At 38.9% G+C, this 16164-nt stretch overlaps 1 pseudogene; it reads left to right on the top strand.

Moving 5' to 3' along the window:
* Positions 1–4219: 4219 nt before the first annotated feature.
* LOC115663920 (MLO-like protein 15) lies at positions 4220–15883 on the top strand (annotated as a pseudogene).
* The last annotated feature ends 281 nt before the right edge of the window (positions 15884–16164 follow it).

Here is a 16164-nt window from a genome sequence, read left to right as displayed (position 1 = left end):
ACTGTAAATTTGTTCCAGTAGTTGCATTTTGCTCGATCAATTTCAACATGAAGACCCACCTATCTTTCTTGTCAATATCACATTTTCTACGTGGTCAATAGGAAATATGTAGATGTTACTTTCCAGAATGAAAGAGATTGACACAAGGGACCGGTTATGAGACCAAACGATGATCCAGCGTCTGAAATTGGTCAATCCAAAGCTGTAAATTCCTTCGTTCGTGCTCATTAAAAAGGTAAACAAGGCCATGATGACACAGAAACAATCATATCAATGAAGAAATGTCTTGGGATTATCGCTTTAAAAGGTAAATAAGACCAATGACTCGATTGCGCAAGATTCATTAGATCTTACATGATCTTCTCCACTTCTGCAATTAAACTAAAACGGTGTGAGAGATGTTTCAGACTAGAAGCAGCCATCAAACACCAACATGCTTAAATTAGAGATACAGACGCATTACCACAGCCAAAATCAAAACACGTAGAGCCTATCAAAAGACAATGGAACCTCAGCAGAATCCCAAAAATGATTTTATACATCTGATTTTTTATTATACATTCACGCCATAATACATCTTTTTTGGCAACATTAATCCTGACGTGAAGATTTTTATTTGGTTTTTAAAGTACTTTGCAATATTTATTTTTTCCCACACCTCCCTTTTTTCAGTATATGTTTTTTTTTTTCAATTTTACTACGGGGTACGGGTAGAAAAGGAAAACATATTGTTTACCAAGAAAATAATTTTTTGTTTTATGGCTTTAGAAGGAAAGAATTGGTGCGACCACAGCCGTACCATTTTTAAATTACGGTTATGTGGAATGAGTAAAAATTAGTTAGCCTATCTCACACTCAGGACTCGAAGAAAATTACCAAAAAAGTCATAAGCCTATTGCAATTGTGCCAATTCAGTCCAAAACTTTTTTTTTTCCAATTCATCAGTTCTAAACTTTTTCCATTTGTGTCAATTTAGTCCATTTGGCAAATTTTGGTCGGTCGGTGCCTGCCATCCAACAAACGCTGACATGACAATTTTTAATAATATTTTATTTTATTCAAAATTTTAATTTATTTTTTTTATTTTTTTTATTTTTCCTTTTATTTTTTCTATTCTCTTTTATTCTTTCTTTCTTTTTTTTCCCATAGTGGGTGGTGAGGCTCGGCAGCCACTAGGTGAGGGAAGCGAAGTCCTCACTGGCCGTCGGCGAGGGTCATGGGCGAAGGTGGCCTCGCCCACAACTGGCGAGGCCATGGCTGCCTTTGCTTGCGGCCCACAGGCCTCATGCCCAGATTTAGGCGAGGCCGCCTTGCCTACAGCCCCCAGGCCTTGTCGCCAGATCGCGAGGCACAACTGCGGGCGAAGGCGGCCATGGCCTCGCCATAGCTAGAATCTAGAACATAGTAATTGAGAAAAAAAGATTTGTGCAATTGATTTAGGATCCATTGTTCTTGATGCGGAATAACGACGATTTTGAACACAAGTGCTTCTCCTCTGTTATTCTTTGTGCGTAGCCATAAATCCTATTTTGTAGTGATTGAGATATGTTGACTTTGTATACCATTCCATTGTTAATAAACGAAATTATCATAGATTTATTTTGGTCTTGAAATTATATAATAATGGAAATAGCAACCCTAGTTGCCATCTCTAGATCTGTTTTACTTGTAAGTTTTACTAGGTGCACCTTATATACTGCTTTTGGGCATTCTTCTAAACAATTCACTAGCTCAATGAGATTGCCCCTCACGATTAGGGTTTAGTAATTGCTCTTGTGCATCCGGATTAGAGGAGAGACTTGAGTACTATTTATAGAGTTTTCGGCCACAGTTCAACACAAGCTAGGTTTTATTCTACTCACACTAGTCGGTCCCATATTAGACTAATTAAGAATATTTATATCGTACCTTATTAGACCAAGCCTGTAAAACGGTAAAATTATAATCTCAATTAATGTAGCCCACATCAGAAAAACTCTTACAGGCTGGCATATCCTCTTGTATTAGTAATTTTGATCACGTAAAATTCTAAAAAGAAAACCAACTTCAAAAAACGAGCAAATCTACCAAAGATAAGTGATACAATGAATACTATATAGTTGCATATATTAAACTATCTACAAGTAAAAGTTTTTAAAAAAATACAAGTAAAAGTCATAGAAGCTCTTTTCTTCTCCTGTGCACGCACACAAATTCAAGTTTCGGATTGGTAGCTGTCCATCATTTACTTTGCGAAGACAGGCTTTAATATATAAGTTTCACGCAAAAATACTTGAATTTAAGAAAATGAGTTCAAGGACCACCTTTAAATGAGTTCTTGTGGCATGTTTTCCCGAAAGAATCTCCCAGAACGAAAGATTAAATACACGAAAAAGTGAAAAAAAAAAAATCAAGTTTATCTTTGAGGAATTTGACGAAGTGGTCAAATGTCCGGTTTTTCACGTGATATTTTCACTTTCGAGTCACGTCTTTTGTCCAAAGTACCCTACACTATGGCCGGTACCCCACCGACAATATCTGAAAGGAGTTCTAATTTGGCGATGCACTTAGACAGGACGGTTTGAAAGTTTTATTAAGGAGTAGTCGAGTCGAAAGTTTAAAGCCCCCGCGCTAATAGAAAAAGGAGAATGATAAGCATCAAACTTAGGGCTCAAAACGGAGATATGAATCGATTCCCTGAAAGAGGAGGAAGGGATGATGACCCCTCCCACAAAAGAAAAAACAGAAGAATTATTCCTCAATGACTTCCGGTTCATTTATAAAGAAATAAAATCCTACTTTTACATTTTTAGATTTTCCTTATCTCACCCTTCACATGTGCTTGCTAACTCTCTTGTCCACTGCGTGCATGAAAGCTGATACATTTAAATTGGCCTAATTTCCTACAAAATCATAACTTTTGGTTCAATTTTTAATTTTGCCCCGAGCTTTGTTTTTGCCATAAAAAAATCATCAACTTTCATTTTAAGCCCAATACCGCCTAGGGTCCAAACACCAATTTTTTTCAAAATTATCAACATCAAGACCACTTAGAGGTTCATTATCAGATTCTATGCCTTAATCAACACCTCCACTTTCATATGGAATTATAGTAGATATTGATAATTTTGAAAAGAAAAAACTCATGGAAATTTTTGGACGAAGAATTAACAGGGTAAATTTGGAAGTAAAGTGCAATTTTGTGATTTTTTTAGACAAAAAAGTTCGAAGCAGAATTGAGATTAGACTTAAAGTTGGAGGTTTTTTAGAAAATTAAGGCTACCTAAATTTGAGACGGGAAAAAGCTGACGTCAACTCTTGCGTTATAGATTCTAAAAAATGACGTGGGCAAAGGAAATTCCGAAAGTCCATAGCAAGTCATTTTTTAGGCCGAAAAAATCAACAGCTAGCAAATCTTTTTTTAGAGTTTTATTTCCTCCCCGTCCCTCCCAAAGTCAATACTTAATCGCAGTCATTTTTTAGGCCCAAAACATCGATAGCTGCCAAATTCTTTTTATTAATTCCAGCATTCATTGCCAATACAAAAAAAAAAAAATTATACAAGCGGCTTTACTAACCCATGATTTGTTGGTTAGTGAAAGGGTTGGTGATTAGAACCCTCAAATTAGAGAAGTTTTAACATCAGCTTAGTTTATGTAGACCAAATCATAGGGTCCTCGCTTGGCTATGATTTTGTTCTAAGTAGGTTGAGTCTTTATAAAAAAAATTCTTAAATTAAGGGTGGATAAGATTACTTGTATAAAGTGTTGTTTATACCGCGGTGTATGATCTGATTTTTTTATTTTGGCCATATCCAGAAAAGCTACAAAAGTTGATTTATTGAAATTCTTATCAAGAAATGGTGGACTACTTCACCGTACAAAAAGTTCAGTAACTAAAGTTATTGCAACACGCTCTTGTCCGCCGAAGCCTAAACAACCACATGAATAATTTTCTTAAGACTATGGAAAGTTTTATTGCATTCTCTATAATTTTCGGTTATGATTTTATAGACATTCTTAAATCGGTCTACTAGTCTTGATCTAAACAGTCGTGAAGCGTTCACATATCTACTTCGTTCATAAAAAAACAAATATGAACGTGTGAATGGGAAGATTTTGTTTATCCATCTATATATATTATACAAGGTTCGTCTGTATTGTGTAGACATTAAGCAAGGTACCATCACTGGGGAGAGAGAGAGAGAGAGAGAGAGAGAGAAGGCTGCTTGAGAGAGAGAATGGTGGACGCAGGAGCGGAGGCCACGACGTTAGAGTTCACGCCGACATGGGTGGTGGCCGTGGTTTGTCGCACGATAGTGCTGATTTCTTTCCTTGTTCACAGGTTTCTTCGATGCGCAGGGCAGGTCCGCTCTTAGTTTCCTTTCTTTTACTTTGATTCCATCCCCTCCTGAGGTAGTCCTCTCATGATCTATGGTAAGCATTGTTGGGATTTTGGAACCAAAATCCCATAGAATTGAATGAGAAGTGTGTGGGTGAAAGTGTCTCACATAGGGTAGAAGAGAGATGGGAGATGGGTTCAAATAGTTGAGCCTCACAAATGGGTTTGGGCCCCAAGGGGTACCCCACTTTTGTGGAAGAGAGAGGACCTACGTCAAGCTAGGTCGGTCCACCTCCCGCGCGCGCGCCGCCGCCGCCGTCCGGCCGGCCGGCTCGGCTCGGTTCGGTTCCGGGTCCACGGTCCACTCTCTATCGGTTTTTTATTTTTTAGTTTTCGAACAGACACGTTGTTTAGAAATTATTTATTTATTTATTTATTTTTGGACAAACAAACATGTCTGTTCGTGAGGTTCGGTTCGCCCGAACGAAAACCGAAGCCCTTCGCGCCTGTTCACGAACCAAACCGGTTTAAGGCTCGGCTCGTGACTGTTCACATGACCGAACAAAATTGTTCGGTTGGTGACTCTTCGGTTTCATCCTTCTATATCCGAAATTCCTTGATGACTATTCATTCATACATGACCGAACAAAGTGCTCTTGGCATTTCATATTTTCGCGGCATTCTGCTGCTCTCTCATTCTTCATCATTTGTCATTTCGTGCGATTGTTCTGCAAAATTGCGTTCGTTGGAGTCCTCCGGATACGTACCGCTTCGGAGGAACGAGATCCGTTCTATCCTGGGAGACGATTGTCCAATATCCTCGGGTACTGATTGAGGGGCCAAATTCGTCTTAAGGACACGACGTTAATTCGTTGGGCTCGGATCAACATTCTGCTTATTTGGTTGTACTGCTTTCAGGTTAGTTTTTTCCTAACGTTTGATTTTAATTTCTGATATACGAACTTAGCCGACTACAATCTTAAGACGAATTTTGCTTCGGTTCTGTTCGTATATTCTTATGCGTTGTTCATATCAAATATCATATTGCCGTTTCTTTAATTCGAACTTTTGTATAGTTCGTATGTTCCTTGTCATATCGTATAGAATACGATTCTATTTGCACATTCTGTTCGTTAACGAATTTTTCGAATATTGTTCATATTAGAAATTTTCAATTCTGTTCGTGAATATGGTATGTGTTTATATTTCAGAAATGGCTTCGACTTCGGTTAATCCTGTTCCGAATCACGGAGAAAAGCCAGAAAAGTTCAATGGTACGGATTTTAAGAGATGGCAACAAAAGATGTTGTTCTATCTCACGACCTTGAACTTGGCTAGATTCCTCAATGAGGATGGTCCTAAATTGGACGTTGGAGAGACAAATAAAGAAAAGCTTGCTGCTGTGGACGCATGGAATCATTCTGACTTCCTGTGTCGCAACTATGTCCTCAACGGTCTGGACAATACTCTCTATAACGTATATAGTCCGCTAAAAACGGCTAAAGAGTTATGGGATAGTCTGGACAAGAAATACAAAACCGAAGATGCCGGATTGAAGAAATTCATTGTCGGTAAATTTCTGGACTTCAAGATGGTTGATTCAAAGACCGTCTTAAGTCGGGTTCAAGAGCTTCAAGTGATTATGCATGATATTCATGCTTGAAGGAATGACTCTAAGTGAGACATTTCAAGTGGCTGCATTCATTGAAAAATTGCCACCATCCTGGAGAGATTTCAAGAATTATCTCAAACACAAGAGAAAGGAGTTGTCACTTGAAGACTTGATTGTTCGGTTGAGGATAGAGGAAGACAATAGAAATTCCGAAAAGAAAGTTGGCAGCAATTTGGCGGTCTCAAGGGTCAATGTTGTTGAAGAAGGATCAAAACCCAACAAGAAGAGAAAAATGACTAGCAAGTCTGGAGAGGGATTCACCCAAGGCCTGAAGAAGTTCGTTGGCAAGTGCTTCAACTGTGGCAAGTCTGGACATCGAGCCAAAGACTGCAGAGCCAAGAAAAGACAGAAAACTCAGGCTAATGTGGTGGAAGAAATTTCCAATGGTGTTGATGATATCAATCTAACTGCCATGATATCCGAGTGTAATATGGTGGGAAATCCCAAGGAGTGGTGGATTGATACTGGAGCAACTCGTCATATTTGCGCCAATAAATCAATGTTCTCATCTTACATGCCTATGGAAGGTGATGAAAAACTCTACATGGGTAATTCATCGACCTCTAAGGTTGAAGGTGTTGGAAAGGTTGCTCTAAAGATGACATCTGGGAAAGTTGTGACACTAAATAATGTGCTACATGTGCCAGACATACGCAAGAATTTAGTGTCCGGATCTCTTCTTAGCAAGAATGGCTTCAAGTTGGTTTTTGTATCCGATAAGTTTGTACTCTCCAAGAATGAGATGTATGTAGGAAAGGGTTACCTCAGTGATGGTCTTTTCAAGTTAAATGTAATGACTGTTGTACCCAATGTTGTTATGAATAAAGCTGTTTCTGCTTATGTGCTTGAGTCTCCTAATTTATGGCATGATAGATTAGGACACGTTAACTATAAGTCGATAAAGAAATTAATGAACATGGGATTATTGCCAAAATTCGAATGTTCTAGTGAGAAATGCCAAGTGTGTGTTGAATCTAAATTTTCTAAGCCTCCTTTTCATTCTGTAGACAATAGAGTCTCAGAACCTTTAGATTTAATACACACAGATATATGCGATATGAAATCAATACCGTCAAGAGGTGGTAATAAGTATTTTATCACATTTATAGATGACTGCTCGAGGTATTGTTATGTTTATTTGCTTAGTAGCAAAGATGAGGCTGTGAATGCTTTTAGAATTTATAAGTCCGAAGTTGAAACTCAGTTGAATAAGAAAGTTAAAATGATAAGAAGTGACAGAGGAGGTGAATATGAATTTCCTTTTGAGGAAATTTGTACTGAGTTTGGTATCGTTCACCAAATGACTCCTCCTTATACGCCGCAATCTAATGGAGTGGCAGAAAGGAAAAACCGGTCTTTAAAGGAAACAATGAATGCATTGTTGAATAGTTCCGGTTTACCACAGAATTTGTGGGGGGAAGCTGTTTTGACGGCGAATTTTATTTTAAATAGAGTGCCCCACAGAAAAACACAACAAACTCCCTATGAGAAATGGAAAGGCAGAATGCCTAACTTGAATTATCTCAAAGTGTGGGGGTGTTTGGCTAAGGTTGCGGTTCCTAAGCCTAAAAAGGTTAAGATAGGACCAAAGACTGTTGATTGTGTTTTTATCGGATATGCTCAGAATAGCAATGCATATCGTTTTCTTGTTCACAAGTCAGAGATCCCAGATATACATGTTAATACGATAATTGAATCAAGGGACGCTTCGTTCTTTGAAAATATATTTCCGTATAACATAGTATATGAGCCAATTGATAATAATAAGAGGTCTCGAGATACTATATCTAGAAATGATCCAATTGAGGATGAACCTAGACGTAGTAAAAGACAAAGGACTTCCACGTCTTTTGGACCTGATTTCTTCACGTATCTGTTAGAGAATGAGCCTCGGACATTCAAAGAAGCTGTGACTTCGCCAGAAGCCCCGTTCTGGAAAGAAGCTATCAATAGTGAAGTTGAATCCATCTTGTCAAACCATACATGGGAATTGGTTGACCTTCCTCCTGGTAATAAACCACTACAATGTAAGTGGATTTTCAAGAGGAAAATGAAAGCGGATGGTGCTATTGATAAATATAAGGCTAGGCTTGTAGTAAAAGGATACAAGCAACGAGAAGGTCTTGATTATTTTGATACTTATTCACCTGTTACTAGAATTACATCCATAAGGATGCTAATTGCCATAGCAGCGGTGTATAAGCTTGAAATCCATCAAATGGATGTTAAGACGGCCTTCTTAAACGGGGATTTGGAAGAAGAAATATATTTGGAACAACCCGAAGGGTTCATTGTTCCAAGTCAAGAGAAGAAAGTATGTCGGCTTATCAAGTCACTCTATGGATTGAAACAAGCACCGAAACAATGGCATGCTAAATTCGACCAAGTCATGTTGTCGAATGGTTTCAAGATCAATGAGTGTGATAAATGTGTATATGTTAAGAACACTCATAATGGTTTTGCCATTTTGTGCTTATATGTAGATGACATGCTTATAATGGGCAGCGATAGTGAGGTTGTTAAGGCGACCAAACGCATGCTCACAAGTAAATTTGATATGAAAGATATGGGGGTTGCAGATGTTATTTTAGGAGTTAAAATCCATAAAACATATGGAGGATTAACTCTATCACAATCCCATTATATTGAGACGATTCTTGGAAAGTGCAAGAATCTAGATATTGTACCGGTAAAGACTCCTATAGATGTTAATTTACATCTTTCGAAGAATACTGGTGAAAGTAAGGCTCAAAATGAGTATGCTAGTATACTAGGCGAGTTTAATGTATGTCATGAATCGTACTAGGCCGGACATAGCTTGTGCGGTTAGCAAGCTAAGTCGATTTACAGTTAATCCAAATGAAAATCATTGGAAAGCAATGAAACGTTTATTGGGCTACTTAAAGCATACTCAAGATTATGCTTTGCATTACACAGAATATCCAGCGGTACTTGAAGGATACTGTGATGCAAATTGGATAACCGGCACTAAAGACACAAAATCGACAAGTGGATATGTATTCACACTTGGGGAGCGGCAAGTGTCTTGGAAATCATCCAAACAAACTTGTATTGCTAGATCCACTATGGAATCAGAATTTATTGCTTTGGATAAAGCCGGTGAAGAAGCGAGTGGCTTCGAAATTTCTTGGAAGATATTCCTAATTGGCCTAAACCAGTGCCCGCTGTATGTATACATTGTGACAGTCAAGCGGCAATAGGAAGAGCAAGGAATGTCATGTATAACGGTAAGTCTCGACACATACGTCGAAGACATGACACAGTAAGACAACTTCTCTCTAGTGGAATTATCACCATTGACTATGTGAAGTCAAAAGATAATATTGCGGATCCATTGACAAAAGGCCTAACTGGAGAGATGGTTGCAAAAACATCAAGGGGAATGGGTTTAAGGCCTATAAACAAGTCATCATAGCGGAAACCCTACCTAGTTGACTGGAGATCCCAAGATCTAGGTTCAAAGGGACAACTAAGTTATGAAGACAGTGTAGAGTACTGTTAAATTTTTACTCATTCCCGGATGAAGACAGTACTAATATGTGAAGGTTAAGCAAAAGCTTTTAATGATTCTGAATTGAGTATGTGATATACTATATGTTCAGAAATCACCTATGTGAGTGTGAAGTGAGGGCCGCTTCTGTGAGAATTGAAAAGGCCGAATTCTCTAAAACACTCATGAGACCAGGCGGTGTTCATGGCCAAAACGAACACAACAGTGAGAACCAATTTTGTTCGAGAAACAGTTGTGTGATTTCTATTGTCTAGGCTTACACCAAAGGTCGACAGTTCAAAGACATCAAGTCTACTGATTGACTGAGTAAGTCCGATAGGTTTCACTAAGGAAAGTTCAAGGTCTCAGACTACTTATCCTGATGCAACGTTTTCTCATGGAATAATCGCACATTGCATCTCATGCATACACAAAGAGTCATGATATCTGAACTTCTCATTCATGTGGGGGATTGTTGGGATTTTGGAACCAAAATCCCATAGAATTGAATGAGAAGTGTGTGGGTGAAAGTGTCCCACATAGGGTAGAAGAGAGATGGGAGATGGGAGATGGGTTCAAATAGTTGAGCCTCACAAATGGGTTTGGGCCCCAAGGGGTACCCCACTTTTGTGGAAGAGAGAGGACCTACGTCAAGCTAGGTCGGTCCACCTCCCGCGCGCGCGCCGCCGCCGCCGTCCGTCCGGCCGGCTCGGCTCGGTTCGGTTCCGGGTCCACTCTCTATCGGTTTTTTATTTTTTAGTTTTCGAACAGACACGTTGTTTAGAAATTATTTATTTATTTATTTATTTTTGGACAAACAAACATGTCTATTCGTGAGGTTCGGTTCGCCCGAACGAAAACCGAAGCCCTTCGCGCCTGTTCACGAACCAAACCGGTTTAAGGCTCGGCTCGTGGATTGTTCACATGACCGAACAAAATTGTTCGGTTGGTGACTCTTCGGTTTCATCCTTCTATATCCGAAATTCCTTGATGACTATTCATTCATACATGACCGAACAAAGTGCTCTTGGCATTTCATATTTTCGCGGCATTCTGCTGCTCTCTCATTCTTCATCATTTGTCATTTCGTGCGATTGTTCGCAAAATTGCGTTCGTTGGAGTCCTCCGAATACGTACCGCTTCGGAGGAACGAGATCCGTTCTATCCTGGGAGACGATTGTCCAATATCCTCGGGTGCGATTGAGGGGCCAAATTCGTCTTAAGGACACGACGTTAATTCGTTGGGCTCGGATCAACATTCCGCTTATTTGGTTGTACTGCTTCCAGGTTAGTTTTTTCCTAACGTTTGATTTTAATTTCTGATATACGAACTTAGCCGACTACAAGCATGTGACCAACTCTTGTTCACTGCAGCTTTTAAGCAGGCCGTCCACACAAGGCCCGAGAGCCGGCAAGGGCAGGCGAAAGCATCTCTTTGATGCCTTACAGAAGATCAAAGAAGGTGAGTACACTTGAAACTGAAAGATTTTATAGGACCACTGCCAACTATTCTAAAAACTTAAGCTGTTAGATGAAGGCGTAGTTTATTATTTAAATATTCCAACACTCTCCCTCATACTTAATCTGGTCATTTTGCTAGTACTAAGTGTGGAAATATTTCACTGGGGAGGGAAATAGGGGCCTGGAAGATTCGAACTCAGGACCTCCTGCTCCGATATCATGAAAGATTTTATGGGACCATTGTCAACTGTTCTAAAAGCTTGAGCTGTCAGATGAAGACGTGATTTATTATTTAAATATTCCAATAGAAACTATTAGAGAACGAGACGGGTTCATATCTTTTTATTTGTTATCATACACATGGAATTAATGTGCATTGGTTCTGTCCTAGGACAAATTTATAAGAAAGTAAAATGTGTTCATAACTTTATGTGATAGTTTTGTTTTCGAAAATTTGGCAGAGTTGATGCTGTTGAGGTTCATATCCTTGCTGCTATCGGTGTTCCAGACGAGAATAGGGAAGATTTGCATATCGGAGAGACTTGCCAGCGTCTGGCTTCCCTGCCACCAGCCTGCTTCCGCTTCTTCCACCACCACTGCCCACTTCTCGACTAATTCCATCGCTTCCGATGGATATCGAGGACGCCGACTCCTCGCCGACACCGCTGATTTCTGCAGTCAAAAGGTGAGTGTACTCTCTCTCGAACATCTTAGTATTGGCAAACAGACAGCCATTGGGTGTATTAGCAAATGATGAATCTATCATATAGTATTAATAATACTCCAATGAGTGTGCAAAATATGTGTGTATATATATAGGATAATATAATCTTTGATGCGTGTTGTTTCAGGGGATGGTGCCATTGTTATCTCTCACAGCACTTCACCATCTACACATCTTCACAGTTGTGCTAGCTACCTTTCACGTGATCGTCTCTGTGGTTATAATTCTATGTGGAGAAGCCAAGGTATATGACTATAGGTGACACAACATTTTCCATTTTTTTAAATGTCTTGAACCAAAGTACATACCGACCTTGGATTATCTCTGTATATTTTCCTACCATGCTGTTTATTATAGCTGCGCCATTGGAGGCACTGGGACAAATCCATTATTAAGAACGGACAGTAAATCAACGAAAAGGGTTCGTGATTCTATTTTATTAAAGCTTTTTCCTTTTCCCCGAGTAATCTCGAGCGCACAAAATCTTTTTCTCGAACTGACTACTAGTAACATGGTAAAATATTATCGAATGCTTCAAAATATACCTTACTTATATACCCATACGAAAGTTGTCATTTCATGGTTATTTACCAATTTTATATATCGAACTTTTAACCAACATGAAGTATCTATTTTGGAGAGCTGCAGATCGTTACACGAAGCTAACCCAGCTTGCCAAAGAAGATGATCATTTTTTCGGCAGAGGCAAAGATATGTAGTAATCGGCTAATTGGTAAGTTTTCTGTCTCTTAAGCGAAAAGTTATTACATGGTCAATAAACCATGGACCGTTAATTATTTGGATCATACCGTGGGACTCATATAATCAACGGTTGAGATTGACTTGATCTACATGGTTTCTAATTATATAATATTTTTTACTCTCTGGCTATTCCTTTGATCACGTTACTGTCAAGTAATCCTGGAGGAAATTTTTGTTACTTCGGGGGATCAATCACGACTGTTACATGAGAAGAGAAGATAGCCATAGGATCAATGGGCACCCAGATGAAATCACAATTCATGGTTGAAATTATATCGGCATACTAATAAAAATTACTCTTAAAGTAACTAACCTCTGTCAATATAATTTAGTTACCTAAGGTAGATTTGCACTGGCCAAATATCTCCACAAGTCTACAAATAATACTACTACAGAAGTCACATATGGTAAACCAACACAGCTGTCAGATTTGCTTCCTTATAACCTCTAGACGAATTGACAAATACAGTCAACGCCTGCACACTAGCTTCATCACCAATTGTTAAACTTCTTAGTCAACTTTCTAGTCTTCTTTTTTTTTATCATTCATTATTGTGGCCCCACCATGAGTGTCCCTTATACTAAATAATTCTGCTAACTACTATCAATTTGTCATGTAGCACTTCTTTTAATGAGCCACTAATCAATTTTTACTAATTAATGTAACTTCTAAAAAATTATGCAACGAACAACCGATGGAGGATTGACGGGATGACTTTTGGGTTGGGTCTCCTCTTTGTGTATTGAGTCATAATTCTCTTACATCAAGTCACTTACTCGAGTAAGAAGCCTCAGGGCAGCGACTTAGTCCCACGTCGCTTGGGCATGCACAAGAGAGGTTGTATAGATGTCTGGTTCCATGGAAGATGAAACTGTCTTAACCTCCCTTTTTGGCGTGCCTTGGGCCTCTATATACACTTCATCTTTGTCCCTCAAACCTGTGACATTTGTCTCGTCGATATTTTTTGACTTCATACCTATTGTTGAACATGAAATGTCTATCGCACTCTTCATAAATTCACTTGAAAATATTGATCGTGCGTTGTATGTACTCAAATGCATTTGAGGCTTCAGACCTGATGGGTGTCACCAGATTTCATTCCCATATAGATATTAGTACATATCGCACCCTCAAAATTGCCCTATCTTGCCCAACACCCTAGTCCGTGTAGAAACCAATATCTAAAGCTCCTTTCTCTGGAATGAAGATGATGAGATTGTCTCTTGACCATTCTTCCTCTTCTGCAGCATATATTATCCAAGCACTTTTTTCCTTCCGTGACTAAGTTGGAGTACATTGCAATTCGTCTAAATTGCATCAAGGTAAGAAATTCTTCAGAAACGTAATTTCTCTGGTTGTGGTTAATATTTCTCCTTACATTTAATTGGCTCATCTTGTCCGCCATCTTTACAGGACCGAGATTTGAAAAATCCCGTCGACGATTTTCAGAAGTTCATCATCGGCGGCGTGCAAAAGGATTTCGACAAGGTTGTTGAAATCAGGTGAACAATACTGCTTTGTGTCTGTTTAGATAAACAATAGTTACATTCACAAGGAACAATTTGTATCTTCTGCAATTGACATTGTTTCATGACAAAGATTATCTCGAAAAAAAAAAACATTCAGCAGGTTCTTCAGGCATACTGATTTCTCTGTTCTTATCAATGCAGTTGGTATTTGTGGTTATTTGTGGTGCTTTTCTTGCTCCTGAATGTTGCTGGTGAGTAATTTGGGCACGAAATGTGTTACATTCTACATTGTGTTGCTGCTATTAAAGTTCGAGACATCCAAGTCATTAGAGTGTTGCATGAAGTATCTCTCTTTCTTTACAAGAGATATTATGTTCATTTAGACTGGTCAACGAAATTGATTTCTTTAAGTGATGTGGTAGACTGCAAATGGACATTTAAATAAGTGGGGCACTTTCAACACTTGCAGCAATCCATCATATCACTTTTTAAAGTAACTTCGTGAGCGAACCTTAGTAATTACTTCGCATTTCTCTCTTTTTTTGCCTTTGAAGTGAGTAATATACTATTATTACAAATAAAGACATCATATGAATCTGTCTTGGATAATATTTCTTTGCAGGATGGAATGCCTACTTTTGGATATCTTTCCTTCCATTGACTGTAAGTGTAGTGATGAAAAGTAGTCCTTTTTGAGTAGTTGCATTTTGCAGAAGTAAAGTTCATATGTAATATTATTCAGTCTACCGTATCTTGGGATGCTCAAACTATGGCGGAACATGTGGTAAATGTAATTTCATTGGTTTTTGGATCAAGAACATAAAGTGATAAAACCACTGCTACTAATTAGAAGGAGGTGGACTGGTGCGGGCTTGTACTAATAGCAAATTGAATTCAAGACATACATTGGAATTCAACCATGTAACCCTCTTGCTTGCACTCAGAGATCATTTTGCTCATCGTGGAATCCATTCAAGATCATGTCGAGACTTGGAAACAATATTTCTCTTTCTTGGCTTTTCGCAGCTTCTGCTTGTTGTCGGCGCGAAACTAGAGTTCGTAGTAACACAGCGGACAAAAAAGATCACCGACGAGTATAATTCAAGTGCAGGGGACTTGACCATACTTACAGCCGTTGGGTTTTCAGCTGATGATTTCTGGTTCCATAAGCCGCACCTCGTCCTTGACTTGATTCACATCATACTATTCGAAAACTCTTTCGAACTTGCTTTTATCTTCTTTATATTGGTGAGCATTGATTTCTTAAATTTCTGTTTATATTGGTTATGAGAAAATCGGTTCCCAATATGCGTGTGAAAATAGGACTAATGCCCGTGTCTCTTCTTACAGTTCCAATATGATTTTAACTCATGCATTATGGGAGGTTGGTTATGTCGTCCCGAGACTCGTCATGGGGTAAGAATATTACTCATCTCTTCAACCTGTACGTCATATAAGATCGACAATCTGAGTCCTATAATCGCTAACTGGTCCAATTGTCTTGTTTAGAGTGCGTGCCCTGCTCATGTGCAGCTATAGGACACTGCCACTATATGTCATTATGAAATCACAGGTAAATAAGTTGAGTTGCTGCAACTATCACTGACATATGTGCGAGTCACCTATGTGTTCTCTTTAATTGGGTTCAAATATGGGACTGAAGGTGCAACATTTTCTTTTGTTTGTGTCTTGATGAAATTATAAAGATGAGTCCGAAGCACGATCACTCGAAAAAAGAGAGAAATGAAGATTGTGACTTGGATTTGGGACTGGATTGAGAGAGATTCAAAGAAGGTGGCGACTAATAATGAATCAACCCAAGCGGGTTCAAGAGAGGGACTAGTGGCAAATGAGCAAACAAAACCTGGGGAAATTGAGTCAGAGATGGAAGCAGGCATTGAAGCACAAGATCGAACCAAGCCTCAATATACATGAAAAACCAGGAGAGCAACAATCGGTTTAGTCATATAAGTTTTGTTCCGTTTCTTTCCTTCAACGTTACTTGGCCAACGATGAGATCATGATTCATGAGAGAGCCAGACTCTTCACGCAATAATTCTTTCATCTTCATCTTCATCTGTCGATTCATCAGACTTTGAATTACTCTTGTCGTTTATTAGGGTTTCACAGGGGGCCATAGTCCTGGAATCGATCGACGGACACTTGATGAAGTCATGAATAAGGATGAACCTGTTAGGGCTTGGTTGGCGTAGCCGCAAAAGTTTTAGTCGATTAGAACAGAAA

The sequence above is a fragment of the Syzygium oleosum genome, unplaced genomic scaffold (assembly GCF_021117445.2).
Source record: "Syzygium oleosum isolate NSW1041296 unplaced genomic scaffold, Sole_v2.1 Sole_v2.12, whole genome shotgun sequence".
Lineage (NCBI taxonomy): Eukaryota > Viridiplantae > Streptophyta > Magnoliopsida > Myrtales > Myrtaceae > Syzygium > Syzygium oleosum.
Note: the sequence above shows the minus strand (reverse complement) of the source record. Positions and strands in the feature narration are given on the sequence as shown.